At 35.2% G+C, this 15,577-nt stretch overlaps 1 non-coding gene across 1 annotated transcript; it reads right to left on the bottom strand.

Moving 5' to 3' along the window:
• Positions 1-5,899: 5,899 nt before the first annotated feature.
• LOC121225307 (small nucleolar RNA R71) lies at positions 5,900-6,006 on the bottom strand. Its single transcript, XR_005923177.1, has one exon. It is a non-coding gene; the product is annotated as a small nucleolar RNA R71 (small nucleolar RNA).
• Positions 6,007-15,577: the final 9,571 nt, after the last annotated feature.

Raw genomic sequence — 15,577 nt, 5'->3', positions numbered from 1 at the left:
GCCTGGCACACAGGCATGTCCTTGGCCGTGGGGTGCAAGTTAGTATGTATGCCATGTTTTCACACGGTTTGTGACACGGGCATGTCCGGTGGCTGTGTGAGGCTCACGGACTGTTCACACGGGCGTGTGACCCCTGAATGCATGAAATTTTTGTAAGTTTCCCAAAGTTTTTAAATGTTATCGGTTTAGTCCCGATCCTCTTTTAAGCATGTTTTAAGGTCTCGTAGGACCTTATAGGGGACAATGTGAATGAGTTGAATGGATTTAGATTATGAATGCATAGAAGTTTGTGAATGATGTGTATTATTTGGTAATGCCTCATAACCCTATTCTGGCGATGGATACGGGTTAGGGGTGTGACAAACCAAGTCAGAGAGTTACACAGGTATGGACACTGGCTGGGACATGGCCATGTGTCCCTATTTTTAATGCCCACATGGCCTAACTCACGTGCGTGTCTCTTGACCGTGTGAGACACATCACCTGGCCACACGGGCGTGTGTCCCCTGCACCTTTGAAAAATTTTAATGTTTTCTTAAAAATTTGTTGAGTACCCGAATTAGTACTGACTTGTTTCTAATGTGTATTTTGGGCCTCGAGGGCTAACATAAGGGACATTACGCTTCATTTTGATTGATTTCTGATATGAATGTTGTATGATATAAAATATCTATTTATTTATTTCTGTAAATTTCTGTAATCCTCCGTAACCCTGTTCTGGCAATGGATACGGGTCAGGGGTGTTACATCTAACATCCAAGCAAATGGCTAGATTGATGGAAGGGTTGATTGATACGATAATAATGCAATACTTAATAGTTAACTTAACTATATTAATAATTCCAATAAGAATCAATAAATATAAGCACTAATAATCAATAATCGACTTAACTTAAATTACTAATTAATTAATCTATAATTAATTGGCATATAATGAAACTTAAAACGTGAATGATGGAAGTCGCACTAATATTATAAATTTAAGGCTTAATAGTGTAAACAACACTCAAACTTTTTTTTAAAAAAAATCAATTAAGCCTTGCTTTTTTTGCTCTTAATTAGGTACTTGAACTTTCAAAATGCATCAAAAAGGCCCTCTGTAACACCCCACACCCGGCCAAGTCGCGAGACCCGAGTAATAGGATGTCACATCAACCATCGTAACTTACACATACACACATAACATTCAAACAAGGTCAACTTTTAATAACTTTATCAATTACAGAGAAGTTCATGACCTAACAATCATTAATCAACATTAGAAACAATTTAAAACATGCTTAATGACCATTTAATAAATTTCACAAGAAAACCAGGTGGGCATCGATACACAACAGCAAGTATCGATATTTTAGTATGACAAGTACCGATATTGATAAGAAAACTGATACCATTCTAGCATTCTATTTTTCCAACTCATTTTCGAACCAAAATATTTTATCGATACATAATCAAAGGTATTGATATTTTTACCCCGAGTATCAATACTTGTGAAAGGGTATTGATACCAAATTAAGCTATTGTTTTCCTGCTCACTCGTTCCAACACTAAGGCACCGATAATTGCCTTGAATATCGATACCCCTATTCAATTTAAAAAAAAAATATTGCAAAACAAGTTATATTTCATGCTCAACATATTTCTTTTCCAACATGCAATATCCACTATAGCATTAAACATCAAAATTTCCCAAAACATAGTCCAACATAACATTAATACCTTATCGGTCCAAATCCATTTTAAAACAATTAGGAGTAATAACAATAACGATAGTAATAATAACCAAAAAAAATTCTAAACCCACATTGTCTTTGTTCAAAGAGTTCAAAAATAATTATAAAACCACCTACTCAAAAGTTTATTGCCTTTCACGGATCACTTCTATGGTCGCATCACTCACACCGAAAACACTACTTATTTGCAAGATGTTAATGTGGAATGTCAACTTAAATAAGTTTAGTGAATGTTCGGAATTAACAAAAATATACATAATATCACATGTCAAGCAAGAGCATACTACAGCTCACTCATAACTACATTTTCAATAAGTCAAAATAACATATTCATACTTCATGAAATCATAAAATTATCACATTGTATATATATAATTCATTTAACGATAATTCATCAAGATAAATCAATGTATTCGTGCTTTAATGACTAACAAGTCTAGCTTATATATTCAAATGCATTTATATACAACATATTCATATTTTAATCAATTTATGATAATTTGGCAACTTGGAAACATGAAACATAAAAGTGGACTCTATCACCCCACATTAGATATACGGATCTCCATCGCACCAATGACTCAAAGAGTCCAACATATCTCATAAGTATAGCTTAATGCTAAACACTCTCCAACACACCAACATATCCCAGTGAATGGAGCTTAGCTCGACATTCCTTTATCCCTTCAATCTGTCCAAAGGCCTCCATGCCCAAATCACAAAACATAAGGGTGAGAACTCTCAATCCTATAACATGAGAACTATATCCAACGGTTTCACGAGATTACAAGGCCAAAGTATTCGCAAATGCACACATTTAATTATTCATCTAAGAACAATTCTCAACCTTTAAAACACCCAAAACTACTTAGATTCATGGTTCCAAAAATTTCAACATTCATGGCCTTTCTTAACAAAAACTCAACAAAACCTTCACATCTTTTAACGAAACTTTAAAGGAAGTTTAAAAACATTCTAACCACATCAAAACAAGTTAAAAATTACATAGAAACAGTAGTTTCGTTTATAAATATAAAATATGCCATTACAACCGCAATTTCGGCTAACATGGAAATTCTTTAATTTAAATGATTAAAACTTAATTTAAATGGCTAGACTACATTAAAAACTATTAAAAATACAAAACCTTGCCCTGATTGAAGAAAACAACGAATGATTGATTGAAATTCAAAAAACCCCACTTGGAGAATATCAATGCAATTGATAATATTTTTGGTGTTTTTCTTGTATTTAAAAGAGGTTTGATGTTTGGAGGATGATGGAAAACAAGGGTTTGGAGTGGTGAAAACCAAATACTGAATTATGGTGTTTAGCGATTTCTCCCTAATGGATGGCACAAAGAAAAGGGTGAAGGGGTGTTTCTCTTTTTTTTTTTCTTTCACATCAAAAAAATAGGGTGAAAAGGGGGAAAATATGGGCTAATTTTAAAACTAGATATAATTGCTTTAAAGCTTCTCCTAAATTAAACCCTTTTACAAAACAGCCCTTTTTTTTAAATTTAAAGCTTATTTCACACTATTTTCATAAATTAATTTAAATTTTCTAAAACCATAGATGAAGACATTTTTAGGTTAATAGAAACACAAAAATTTACACACTTTTTCATACCCTTTTGAACTTAAATTCATGCGAATTCGGTTAAATTCTTATCGAAAAATAATTAATTATTATAAAATAATTAAATTGTACTTAAATTATGAACATGTTGAATTTTAATTAATTTTATAATTAATTTTGATTAATTTTGGTTATTTTCGACAGAATTGCACAAAGGCCGAAAAATGGCTCAGCAGACATTGCTAGAAGCACAAAATCGAGAAGCAATTTGAAGTACCAAGGCAAATTAATTTCCAGCCTAAGACGGTCCAAAATTATGTGTATCAATTCATAATATAATTAATTTTAATTTATATCCAAGTTAATTTGGGTTAATAAATTATTATTAATTAATTATGAAAAAGTGGTCAGATTAAACTGAACCAAGTGAACCGAACCGGCTAAGAAAAACACAGCCCAAAACTGTCCAAGCGCTGACCCAATTCAGCTCATTAACTAATTATTTAAGCTTGCAAAGAGGCCCTCGAAGACTTGTTCAAATTGCAATTAAACCCTCCATAATTGGTGGCCTTGTAGATTTGCCCCAAACCATATTTACCAAAGTTGAAGCCATCAACTTTGCCACATGGGAGGCTGGCCAAGGGGTGTCTCTTTGGCTGATGTTTTTAGCAAATTTCAGCTACCACATTCAGTTATAAAAACCCCCCTTGGCTGATCATTCAAGACATCCCTCATTCACATCTCTTCTCTCACAATTCTTCTCTCCTCTTTCACTTTTTCTATCATTTCCCCATTCAAAGTTCCTTGCTCTTTTGTCGATTTATCCTCTTGAGAAACGGTTCCTCTTCAGCCATTTTGGAGTAGCAACTGAGTGTTCATAGCAGCCTTGATCAGCGAGGACAACAAAGCAGGAAGAACGGAGCAACCTAGTCAAGCCATGGAAAAACACCGGATTTGATTCTTGTTCCCTATCTCTCTAATTTTTGTTGTTTATGTGATGAACATATCTATGAATGTTTATGTTTTTGGAATGGTTAATTTAATCAGCTTAGCTTGAATTTAATTCATGTTGGGTTGATTGCATTTCGTCCTCTTAAATTATTAAAATGGTGTTTATGCTATTATAAGCCTCGATAAAATGCTTGATTAAGTAAAATCATGCCTAAGTTATTCTTGCATTATAATTGTGAGGGAACTAATGAATTAATTTTTTTAAATAGATTGAAATTGTAATTAATTGACACAATACTTAATCAGTACATTTTTGTTCTTCTAAGGTAGCTGAAGGTTAAATTAGCATTGTATCTGGCGATACAGTTGCCTTGCATAACTTGCAAGATTATTGTGATTAAACTATTTCAAGTAAGGATTTCTTGTTACCTCACATAGTTTTTTATGTTCTTATTAGATTTAATTAATCGTTTGAATTGACATAGGAATATGCAAGACATTAGTTCAACTTAATGAGTATGTATGTGCAATAAAATGTTTGCTTATTAGAATATGTTTAATCAATTGAATTGACATAGGTATATGTTAAGAGATGAATGGATTTTTGCAGGTGAGTATGTTCATAAGTTAGCAAATTACCGAGTTGCCGTGAATTTATTCGTAATAATATAAACATGAGTTTAATAATTCTAAGTTAAAGAAATGTAGTTAATCTAACACAATTATATCATCTTGATTAAAATCGTATTTTGAAATCATGCATTTCAGATTTATTTATTTAGTTTACTTAGTTTTAAATCTTAGTTTTTAATCGCCCTCTTCAAACAAAATTTTTTTCTTTATCCAAAGTGTTTAAAATAGCATTCATAAATAATTCTTTTCACAGTCATTGTGGGTACGATAACTCGACATTTACTTGTCACTTTATTACTTGTTGCGATTGTGTACACTTGCACATTTCCGTCGTTCCAAGTTTTTGGCGCCGTTGCCGAGGACTATTTTAAAAAGTCATTATTTGTGAATTTGTTAGTTTTTCATTTTGGTTTAATTTTCTATTTAATTTTTAACTTAATTAATTTTTCTGTGATTATTTCAGGTGTTTATGAGTATTGACCCTACTCCCTGTAGGCCTTCAGATAGAATGAACTTTTCGACAATGAAGAAGACAAGCAAATCAGAGAAGGGCCGAAGAGATGAACTACGAAAATCCAAATCAAGGAAATGGAGCAAACCCTGCTCAAAATCCTATCCTTATTGTTGATGATAGGGATAGAGCTTTGAGACAGTATGTCATGCCAGTATTTCATGATCTTAATATGGGTATTCGGAGACCCAAAATTAAGGCACAACAGTTCGAGCTGAAGCCAGTCATGTTTCAGATGCTTCAGACAATGGGCCAATTCAGTGGAATGCCAACCGAAGATCCTCACCTACACTTAAGACTGTTTATAGAGGTGAGCAATTCTTTCAAGTTAGCCGGAGTTCCTGAAGATGCATTAAGATTGAAGCTGTTCCCATATTCACTAAGGGACAGAGCTCGAGCCTGGTTAAACTCATTGCGACCAAACTCAATTTCCACACGGTAAGAATTAGCAGAAAGATTCCTTATAAAGTATTTCCCACCTAGCAAGAACGCTAAGTTGAGGAATGAGATCACTGCTTTCCAAAAAATGGATGATGTGTTCTTGTATGAGGCATGGGAAAGGTACAAAATATTATTACGGAAGTAACCTCATCACGGAATCCCACATTGCATCCAACTTGAGACATTTTATAATGGTTTCAATACTTACACGATGATGGTAGTGGACGCTTCAGCTAATGGTTCTCTCCTTTCTAAGTCTTATAATGAGGCTTAAGAAATCATTGAGAGGATTGACAACAACAATTACCAATGGCCAACCAATCGAGCAGTGTCAGGAAGACGAGTTGCTGGAATACATGAAGTAGATGATCTTACTTCACTCGCATCTCAGGTATTATCAATATCCTCAATGTTAAAAAATCTTACTACTAATGGGTCTAATAGTTTTGCAACACAGCTACCAAATCAATTTGAAAGTATAGCATGTGTTTATTGTGGGGAAGGACATTTGTTTAAAGAATGTCCATTGAACCCAGAATCCATATATTACATGGGTAACCAGAACCAAAATCAAGGAAGACAAGGACTGCAATCCAATTTCTATAACCCATCGTGGCGAAATCACCCCAATTTTTCCTCGAGTAACCAAAGGGCTGGAACCAGTAACACTTACACCCAACCTAGACCAACCCAACCGCCTAGTTTACCCCAACAAGTTCAGAAACCAACTCAGGTTGAATCATCCAATAGCTTAGAGAATTTATTGAAGGCATACATTGCAAAAAACGATGCCACTCTAAGGAATTTGGAGAATCAAGTGAGCTAAATTGCTACTAAACTCAGGAATCGACCACAAGGTCCTTTACCTAGTGATACAAAGAATCTGAGGAATCTGGGGAAGGAGCATTGCAAAGCGTTGACATTAAGGAGTGGAAAGACTTTAGAGCCCAATTCAGTCGAAGCTAAAAAGTAGCAAGCTGACGCTTAAGATTCAGAGGAAGTTCAACAAGTGTTGAAATTCTAGTTTCACAAGAACCAGAATCTGCAAAACCCGATAAGGTAATTTTAGAACCAGCTAATTCTGATAAACGAACAACTGTATTAGATGCAGAATTACCACAAAAGATGAATCAACCAATTCCAATAAAGAAATCACCACCACCCTACCCTCAAATACTTCAAAAACAGAAGTAGGAGATTCAATTCAAGAAGTTCCGAGACGTACTCAAGCAACTTCATATCAACATCCCATTGGTTGAAGCACTTGAGCAAATGCTGAACTACGTCAAATTCATGAAAGATATCCTATCCAAAAAATGAAGACTTGGAGAATTTGAGACGGTAGCTCTGACGAAGGAATGTAGTGCATATCTTCAAGACAAACTACCCCCAAAGTTGAAGGATCCTGGACGTTTTACCATACCTTGCAACATTGGAGCAACATATTGTGGTAAGGCATTATGTGACTTAGGCGCAAGTATTAACTTAATGTCTATGTCAATATTTAGGAAGTTGGGGATAGGTGAGTTAGACCAACTACAGTTACACTCCAATTAGCGGATTGATCCTTAGCACATCCGGAAGAAAAAATCAAGGATGTATTGGTACATGTAGATAAATTTATCTTTCCTAATGATTTTGTCATTCTAGACTTTGAAGTAGACAAAGAAGTGCCAATTATCTTAATAAGACCATTCTTAGCAACCGAAAGACTCTTATTGATGTGCAGAAGGGCGAGCTTACTATAAGTGTTCAAGATGATCAGGTAACATTTAACATTTTTAATTCTATGCGATTTCTTGACACAATTGATGATTGTTCTGCAGAATCCGATTTAGAGGATTTAATAGTGGAGAAGGAGCTCAACTATGTTGAGGATCCGTTGGAACAAATTTTGACATTAGATCCTCCAAATGATGAAAATGAGGATGAATACTTAGCATTGTTAGAAGCTAATCAAAAGGGATTTAATCCGCAATCCTGTTTTGAATCTTTGGAATTAGAGAAAATGGATTATGCCCAACCAAAAGTGTCAATCGATGAGCTACCTAAATTAGAACTCAAGGAACTACCTTCACATTTAAAATATGTTTATTTAAGTAATGCTTCTACTTTGTCTGTGATTGTTTCAGCAAAATTAACTAGTGAGCAAAAAGAGAAACTCATCCTCGGTTGAAACAATTCAAGAAGGCTATCGGATGGACTATAGTTGATATTCATGGAATTAGTCTGTCAGTTTGCATGCACAAGATCATACTAGAAGATGGCGAGAAAGGGACGATTGATGGACAACGAAGACTGAACCCTATTATGAAGGACGTAGTAAAGAAAGAAATCATCAAGTGATTAGATGTGGGTATAATTTACCCCATCTCAAGTAGCTAATGGGTAAGTCTGGTCCAGTGCATGCCAAAGAAAGGAGGTGTTACAGTAATCAAAAATGAGAATAACGAGTTGATACCGACTAGAACGGTTACGGGAAGGAGAATTTGCATCGATTACCAAAAGCTGAATAAGGCGACTAGGAAAGATCACTTTCCTTTTCCATTTTTGGACCAGATGTTAGATAGACTTGCAGGGCGAGACTATTACTATTTTCATGATGGATACTCGGGGTATAATCAGATTTTAGTAGCACCGGAAGATCAACACAATACAACATTCACCTGCCCGTACGGTACATTTGCATTTAGGCGCATGCCATTTGGTTTATGTATTGCACCTGCTACATTTCAAAGATGTATGATGTCTATTTTTATTGACCTGGTTGAGAAATATTTAGAAGTCTTTATGGATGATTTTTCAGTATTTGGAGATACATATGATGATTGCCTAGCCAATCTAGCTAAGGTACTAAGGCGATGCGAAGAAACAAACCTCGTACTCAACTGGGAAAAGTGTCATTTCATGGTACGAGAAGGTATTGTTCTAGGGCAACGGATAACGAGACATGGGATCAAGGTAGATAAAGCAAAGGTAAATGTTATTGAGAAACTTCCACCTCCAACATCTGTAAAGGGTGTTAGGAGCTTTTTGAGCCACACCGGTTTCTATCGGAGATTTATCAAAGACTTCTCCAAAATTGCTAAACCTTTGTAAAAATTATTGGAGAAGGACACGACGTTCAAGTTTGATAAGGAATGCTTAAAGGCTTTCAAAGATTTGAAGAGTCAGTTAGTTACGGCACCCATAATCGTCACACCAGACTGGGATTTGCCATTTCAATTGATGTGTGACGCAAGTGAATTCACGATAGGAGCTATCATGGGCCAGCGAAGGAACAAAGTTTTTCATCCAATCTACTATGCGAGTCAAACTCTGACAGGAGCTCAACTGAATTATATGGTAACAGAGAAAGAGTTCCTTACTACTGTGTTTGCTTTTGACAAGTTTCGATCTTATCTTGTAGGTACCAAAGTGAATGTCTATACGGGTCACTCAGCAATTAAGTATTTGCTTACCAAGAAAGACGCTAAGCCGAGACTGATTTGATGGGTACTTTTACTTCAAGAGTTCGATCTAGAAATTCAAAATCGAAAGGGAGTAGAAAATCAAGTACCAGATCACTTGTCTAGGTTGGAGCCGCAAGAAGGGAATTCTCCACTTATACCAATTCAGGAGACATTTCCAGATGAACATATACTGAAGGTAAATCATGTCCATAATACTCCTTGGTTTGCTGATATTGCTAACTACTTAGCTTGTGGCTTGATGCCGATTGATAAGACGTATCAAAAAAAGAAAAAGTTTCTTCACGATGTGAAGTACTATTTCTAGGAAGAACCATACTTGTTTAAAAAGTGTGCAGATCAAATGATCAGGAGATGTGTGGCAGAAGATGAAGTACATAAGATTTTATACCATTGTCACTCAGCTCCGAGTGGAGGACACTTCGAAGGTACACGTACTGCAGCCAAGGTACTATAAACCAAATTCTTTTGGCCAACACTATTCAAAGATGCATATGCTTACGTAAAGAGTTGTGATCGATGTCAAAGGGTCGAAAATGTCACTAGCAGAAATGCGATACCTCGAACAAACATCATTGAGGTAGAATTATTCGATGTTTGGGGTATTGATTTTCTCGGTCCTTTCCCTTAGTCTTTTGGTCACAAGTACATCTTGGTAGCTGTAGACTACATCTCTAAGTGGATTGAGGCTAAAGCATATCCGACAAACGATGCTAAGGTTGTGATGAAGTTTTTGCAAAAACATCTATTCACAAGGTTTGGAACCCCAAAGCCCATCATCAGTGATGAAGGGTCCCATTTTGTGAACAAGTGGTTGAAATGGTTATTAAATAAACATGGAGTGAAACACAAGGTCACTACAGCTTACCATCCGCAGACGAATGGGCAAGCTGAACTGGCAAACAAGGAAATCAAAGGCATACTTGAGACGGTAGTTTTCCAGAACAGACGAGATTGGTCCAAAAGACTGGATAATGCTTTATGGGCTTACAGGACAGCATACAAGACACTTTTAGGGATGTCACCCTACAGGTTGGTCTTTTGGAAAGCCTGTCATCTGCCTTTGGAGTTAGAGCACAAAGCTTACTGGGCCCTTCAACAACTCAACTTGGATCTTAAGCTTGCTAAAGAGAAACGGATGCTCCAACTCAATGAGCTAGAGGAATTACGAATGCTCTCAAACAAAAATGCCAAATTACTCAAAGAGAGACTTAAGAAATGGCATGACAAGCACATTCGAGTTCTAGAATTTAAAGCAGGTTAGCAAGTCCTGTTATTTAATTCCAGATTAAGATTCTTTCCAGGTAAACTAAAATCACGTTGGTCTGGTCCGTTTACGATTCATCGCATCTATCCATACGGAGTTGTTGAACTCCAAGGTAAGGGAGGTAATTTTCAAGTTAATGCTCAGCGTTTGAAAAATGACTGGGGAGATAAGATTGAACGGAATCAAATTTCGTTCATTTTATCGGATGTTTAAATTTTCTTATTTTTCTTTTTAATAAATGATTTAGGGTATATTTTCGGGATTAGTATGTTTAAATAAATTCTGTTTAGGAGATTGGAACTTAAGCGGGACCGCTTGTGACCCATCCAACCTTTCTTGGGAATTGATTTTAACATAATTTTTCGAGAAATTATTCCCTAAATAGAAAATTAAATTTTTGGTTTTTCAAATAAAAAGATCAATTTTGATCCAAGTTTTAAATTGCAACTCAATTTCAAATTTTCATTAAGTCTAGGGACTTAATTAAATTATTTTTAAAATTTGGTTACTCTTTTCATAAATAATAAAAATTAGGTGCCTCTCTTTGTAAATATTTTCAGAAGGCATCCAGAATAAATGTTTTTAACTTAAAAAAAATTACAAATAATAATAATAAGATGATAATCTTTAATATATAATTATATCTATTATAATTCATATATTAATCTTTATCAACTTAGCATGGAATTAGGATTAGTTTACTTTTAATTTTGTTTTAATAAATTAATAGCATTAATAATTTGATATGCATATATTTGATTATTAATTATTGTTAACTTTGAGTAGAATTAGAATTAGAATTTTTTTATTATTAAATCATACTAAGAATTCTACTCTAATTCCTACTACTCTCACTATAAATTCCACCTTTACTTCTCTCCATTCATTCATCACTCAAAACCCCAAAGCACCAAAGCTCTTCAATGCCGCACGCCCCTAGCCACAACATCACCCAGTTGTAGGCCAAAACATGCCCAGTAGACCTCACAAAACGCCAGCCCATCGCGCGCTGCATTGTGCGCCTTGCCCTACTCAGCGCCTGCTGCTCCAGCCCCAGCTACCCAGGCCGTGTCCCGCACCAGCGCTTAGCGCCTGTACGCTTACACCAAGCCTACATAACGAGACTCTGCACGCTGCTCGCACACCCAGCCCAGCTCCCGCATGCGCTGCTGCCTGCTCCTGCGCACCTAGCAGGTTCCAACACCCGAGCGACACACACCTTCACCCATCCTTAGCTAAATCCTCCAACCTACCGTAAATCGACCTCTTTTGCTTTTTAACTATTTTTTTAGGAGTTCTTAAAAAATATGGTAAGATCGAATTTTTTCTTAAATTTTAATTTTATTCTAATATTTAATTTTTCAATTTATTAAATCATTAATAATTTTTATTAATTAAATTTTTGAGAAAATAATTTTTCCATCTTTTGTTTAGGTTAATCATGCCTCGCAAGAGAACCCGTGCCTGCACCCAAATTGATGAAACACAAAACAAGTTCTATTGTGAAGAAGCCAAAGCAAGATACGAGAGTATATTCAAAAATCAACAGATGCATCCAGAGAAAAGCTTTACGTTGAAAGAGAGCAACTACAATGCGTTATGGCATGTATTCATCATGTTGCTGAAGCCCTCAATTGGGAATTATTTTGTGAGAAGAGACCTAGTGTGGATAAGGAGTTAGTGTGTGAGTTCTATACGAATGTAACCTCAAGCGAGTTGACGAAAGTTCCAGTTCGCGGAATCAATGTACCAATAACTTCAAACGCTATTAATGAATTCTTTGAATTGCCTGATTTTGAAAACGATGAATATTCTTCCTTGATAAGCAATATAGAGCCTGAAAATTTGCAAGAAATTCTTGAGGAACTTACAGTTCCAGATTCTAATTGGACCGTGTCAAAACAAGGAATTCACACTTGTCAAAGAGAATATTTGACACCACTCACAAAAGTATGGCTCTATTTCATTCGATTCAGCCTTATGCCTAGTTCACATGGAACTATGATTTCATTAGAGCGAATGGTTTTATTATATTCAATTTCAACTAGAAAGACCATTGATGCGGGAAAAATCATCCTGAGAAAAATGCGAAATTATGCCGTTAGACATTCTGGCCCAGCTTACTTTCCCTTTATAATAACAATTTTGTGCTTGAAAGTTAAAATTCTTGCAAACGTAAAGAAGACAGGCTATAGTCAGGGCACAATCATAGATTGGAACCTCTACCGAATAGCTGGAGAATCTGTTCTACTGCAACAAGTTCAAGAAAGTAAGGACCCCGAAGAAGAAGAAGATCTACAATGCAACCAGCTGAAGTCCTAGATAAGGCGAAACCAATGGAACCAAAAGCTAAACCTGATGTCGAAACTTCAATGTTCAAAGCTTAACCGCCTAGCCCAGATCTTCAAGATGAGCTATCAAAGTTGATGGACATAATGTAGCATATGCAATGGCAGCAACAAGCTTACTGGAGATACTCAAAAATAAGGGATGACTCGATGAGAAGTGCTCTTAAAAAAATTTAAAATGACCCATTTATTTTTGTGCCTGAGTTTCCAGATTTTATATTTGAACCATGGAGTCCATTATCAGAGAAGGAACGAAGCGATTCATGCAAAGGCAATTATGATGGAGCAAAGGATGAGTCGAATTCGGAAGGATCTGCAAATAAATAAAAAGGGGCGATTAGACTTTATTTTATTTTTGTCTTTAGGTTATTTTAGGATTAAGTTAATTAGGAATTTTTATTCTTGCCTAATAAGATAAGAGAGGAAAATCATTAATAAAATTCGAGCAAGTCACAAAGTATAAAATGTTGCAATAGATATATACATGTCTAGGATTGGATTTAGAGAGAGCTTGGTACTTAAGCAGTCAAATTGACTCACCTCCTCTTTTCTAGAATCCTACCTGGTGTATAGTATCTATTCACTTTAAACAATGAGGACATTGTTCATTTTAAGTAGGGGGACCGAAAAATTGAATTATTTCTACTCAGAATAAATTTTTCTTTTAATTATGATTAGGATATATTTTGTTCAATAATTTTAAATTTTGTTAAGTATGCTAAACTTCAGTATAAATAAAGTTCTATTATTCCAATAAATTATTATGTTAGCTTGATAAAGAGATGAATGTATTTTTAATAAAGGATGCAAATCGTACCATAAATTTTTAGTTCCTTACGAAAGTTAGGCATGCATGAAAGTTTAGGTCTTTAGAATTGACTTAGTACTTTCTTGAGGCAAAATCCTAGGAAGCATGGAATGTTGAAAATGATTTAGGCAACTATTGTTTGGACCATTTGAGCCTTTCAAATGAACCATAATAAAATTTTATCCCTTGAAACCCAACTTTGAGACTATATGGCCTAATTTTATTTGGACCCTTGCAATATTTAGCCATCATTTTTTCTCTTAATTATCTTTAAAATTGTCCCAAACGCTAAACTCAGTCCTATTTGTAACATCCCAAAATAGGGCTTAGTCAGAATAGTGGTTTCAAGACAACAAATCTGACATTAAAATATTTATTTTATGATTATTATGAGGCTTAGAATATGAGAATATGAATGTGTTAAAGTTTCATGAAGGAATTCTTTGAGTAAGTGCCCAATTGGAAAATTAGGGACTAAATTGAATAAATTGCAAAACTTGGATTCTAGAAGCAATTTGCATGAAATTGCTTTAGATTATAAAATAGAAGGTCTTGGGGAGAAATTTTCTCAATTTCAAAATTTTTGGACAAAAATGAACTTGCATGGATGAAATTTCAAAGAAATGGCTTAAGGGTATTTTGGTCATTTGGCATTTAAGTGAAATAAAATGGGAAAAATGAACCAAAAATCACCCATTCTTCTTCTCCATGCTGCCGAAATTTCTAGGGTTTCCATAGCTAAGGTTCTCAAGCTTTCCAAGCTCAATAGTAAGTGCTCCCAAGCCCCGTTTTTAATGTTCTTTGTAATTTTGAAATCTCGGTAGCTTGCTCTCTCTATTTCTACCCATATTTCATGCTAGGGTTCATGTTAAAAATTTACCCATGCATGATTTACTTGTATTTTGATGTTTTATGGAGAAATATGAAAGTTTGAAGTGTGTTAAACAACTTTTCCTAAGTGATTTTCATGAAAAACCCCTAAAAGGACCTTTTTGCAAAAGTTGTAAAATGTGTGGTAGAAATGTGAAAATAATGGAAAATGTGGGCTACCATAAGAGGTAAAAGTGTTCGGACAGGCTTGAGTAAGGTAGAAATTGCATGCATTTCATTGTACGAGCCTAGGGACTAAATCGTAAAAATGTGAAAGGTTAGGGGTAAAATGGTCATTTGAACCAGGGGTGGAATTTAGACTTGAAATTTATAATGTGGAGTGTTAATGATCTATTTTTATTGTCATAGACCACGAGGAACAAATTCCAGAGGTCGATCGAGAAAAATGAAAGGTTTCGGAATAATCGAAACACAACACCGAAACGAATATCAGGTAAGTTCGGATAACTTAAAGTAAACACTCAATGTGCCTAATTATATGATTTATGAATGCATGATGATTGCATTTATTAAAAACATGATATTCTATGAAATACATATTTAAGTATAAATTGTGATAAATGTCTCGGTTGAGGTTAAAAAGGGAATTCGATGGATAAACCATGATTGACATGTGTAATGAGGTCCTGCATGTGTTGCAGCAAGGATTTAGCCTAGACGGGTAATCTTTTGATCTCATTTATAAAAGGATCTAGCCTGAATGGGTGTTCCTTTGAATGGTCAAGCCTCCCGAAGAATATGTCTGCATTATGGATTTAGCCTAGACGGGTAATCCGATTAGGATCTGAATTTAGCCTGGACTGGTAATTTAGATCCAAGCTCAATAAAGATGTTTGTCGTTATAAGGGATTTAGCCTGGACTGGTAATCCTGACATCACCTTATGAGTTTATAAAATAGGGGATTTAGCCTGGACTAGTAATCCCGCCATAAGATGTAAGGTTCGC

Source organism: Gossypium hirsutum, chromosome A03 (genome assembly GCF_007990345.1).
Source record: "Gossypium hirsutum isolate 1008001.06 chromosome A03, Gossypium_hirsutum_v2.1, whole genome shotgun sequence".
Lineage (NCBI taxonomy): Eukaryota > Viridiplantae > Streptophyta > Magnoliopsida > Malvales > Malvaceae > Gossypium > Gossypium hirsutum.
The sequence above is the reverse complement of the archived record's forward strand: the minus strand, read 5'-3'. Positions and strand labels throughout refer to the sequence as shown.